Below are 2500 nucleotides of genomic sequence, written 5' to 3' on the forward strand. Positions count from 1 at the left end.
TACTAATTAAAAGTCGGTAGAAAGAAAAGGAAAAGTGGGTGAGTGACCACAGCAGCCTTCTCGGTACTGCCTGGGAGTGCTGGTCAGCGGGCAATTACGTAGGGCATGACTGCCGCCTTGTTGCTGTTGCTGCTGCCTGCTGCTGCCGCCACATCAAGCCCCTGCTGCTATGAGGAAAGGTTTTCAGGCCCCGCCACCTTCACACTTAACCACAATCGCCAACAGGATCATGGTACTTGGGAAATCTATGTAGGCTACGTCTGTACCCCGTTCGAGTTACACCAGTATTTGCAGTTCGACAAACAATCCACACGCTTAGGCCTATTTTATATATTTATCTTCTCTTTTGCAATCACCCAAGGAATTGTATCAAGTCTATCAAATATATCGCACAAGCACATTGGTGATATTTCCGTCCCGTGCTGTCCAGCTGATGTCTAGAGGCGTTCAACACCGCACTAACCACCGCCGCCACCACGCAATCTAAAATCTCTTATCGTGGGAACCTACAGGGTTATCTTTCTGTCACTATCTCACTCGCATATCTTCACGGCCCGGGCAATCATACTTGAACACATAACACTTTTCCCTGTCACTGTCTACTACTCGAAACCGCCACTCTGTAACGTTGGCGTAAGATTTGTAACCCAGCGTGTAGGTCTATTCCAGTTTTCTCTAAATAATGATCTTCAATTCGTGCTTCCCATTCTATTTTCTAGTTATGTATTTAAGTTTTCTTTTGCATTCAGTTACTGAACTCCATGTCAATGGCAATCCACAAGGCGTCCCCATACAAGACGGACATATTGTGAGAGCTTGGGCACAGCTCTTCGCTCCCCACCACAGCTACCTCGGCACTGGCGAACCAAAACAATTTGCTGCGAGGCTCCTCTCCATGCTGGCAACCCTCAGTTACCGCAACAAAATTAAATGTAACCTCTTTCCATGCAGCCTAAACCTTGCGCGCGCTTATGAGAAAAACAATCTATACTGGGATAGAGTGTGCCATTCCCTTATCTAAAAAATGTTTACCAAATTCCAGTAAGATAAGTTAAAGCCCATGATAAAGTGATAAAAAAGGCAAACCGGCAAGTGGCCGCCGAACGAGCGCAGTGTTGCCATCTTGCCGGGCAGCCACGCGGCGGGCAGGTGGTTGGTGGCTGGCCCGACCGCCACGTTTGAATGGCTTACTGCACATATATGTGCACATACGGCCCTTACACTGGCTATCGCACGGTTACCGTTACCCTATCGATCTACGGGAATGGATGGCCATAGCAGTTCCCTCCTACAGGCTTTTGTTTGTTCAGAAAAAATACGTAAACGTCGAACAGACGGAGTGATAATTTTGGCGCAATGAATGGATGACTGATTCTACGATTCTAATAAACAAAACTTCAGCTGAACACCAAGTCCTCACTGTGAGGCATTCCCCACTTTTAAAATATTGCTTAAATACCTATATAAGCCGAAGTGTGATCCATGATTAACATCAATCACTTAATTCAAGGGCTTTAAAATTCCCCGCATATTACCAACCCGTGGAAGATGAATGAGGATGAACCTCATTTCATTCAAACCCAACCGAATGAAGTTCCAACTCGAGCGCCGTGACAAACCAACTCGATAAAGACGAAACAGAAGGAAGAGAGACTGGAAGAGAAGCAGAAAAGGGGAGACAGCGGAGAAGAGAATAAGAAAGAGAGCAGGAGGTGCTCGACAGATGTAACAGCGGATTCCAAGGGTGACAAGGTCGCCTATTTTCTCCGCTTCCGTTCCCAGGGAAGCTCCAGGCCACGGCCTCTCGATGCTCCGTGCCTGGCGGCGGCGGCGGCGGCGCCCCTCGCCCCTCGTCTTCGCCATGCCACGTATTCTCTCTTAGGCCTATATGTGCTATGCTACTTCTTGCTTCAATACTCATTTCCATTTATATGGTTCTCTGTCCGTCTATTCTCGCATTCCTGTTCCTGCCTAGCTGTCTGTTTTTGTCTATCTTTGTATTCATTGTCTGAATAACTATCTTTATAGGCACATACGTTTCCATCGTTTATTCATCTGCGCACACCTCTCGATATCTACCTGTCAATCAATCGGTGTAAAACCAACAGTATCATCACCTGCCTCACCCAACGCACGCCCAGTACACATCCACTCAACTCCGCCTTCCCCAGTTCGAGCCCCTTGACACGCAACCGAAAAAAACCAGCCTACCCGAGCCCTCGCTCAACTATCCAAGAGTAGAATCTGAAAAGCCATGTTCAGAGTCTCAAGGATGCATTTCACAGCTGTCTACTGAATGTGGGAAACGCGGAAGGTTGCAGCGCGCAAGGTGAGGGCGGTTGCAAGGCGGTACTGGAAGTGTTACCTTCTGTGAGTCAGCGTGTGGCAAGCTACTGCCTCTGGTGTTGATAAAAAAAAAGGAAGAAAAAATCTTGCTGGGTGCATCATGGGCGAGTGCGTACTCGGCTCAAGCGGCGACTGCGAAATGTGCATCTATCTC

General features: G+C 47.9%; 1 protein-coding gene across 26 annotated transcripts in view; it reads right to left on the reverse strand.

Moving 5' to 3' along the window:
* Positions 1 to 2500, reverse strand: part of spdi (sperm antigen with calponin homology and coiled-coil domains split discs) — a 418834-nt gene that overhangs the window by 54925 nt on the left and 361409 nt on the right. The gene's annotated exons all lie outside the window — the stretch shown is intronic.

This window comes from Penaeus japonicus, unplaced genomic scaffold (genome assembly GCF_977035675.1).
Source record: "Penaeus japonicus unplaced genomic scaffold, GWHDUDI00000001_assembly GWHDUDI00000012, whole genome shotgun sequence".
NCBI lineage: Eukaryota > Metazoa > Arthropoda > Malacostraca > Decapoda > Penaeidae > Penaeus > Penaeus japonicus.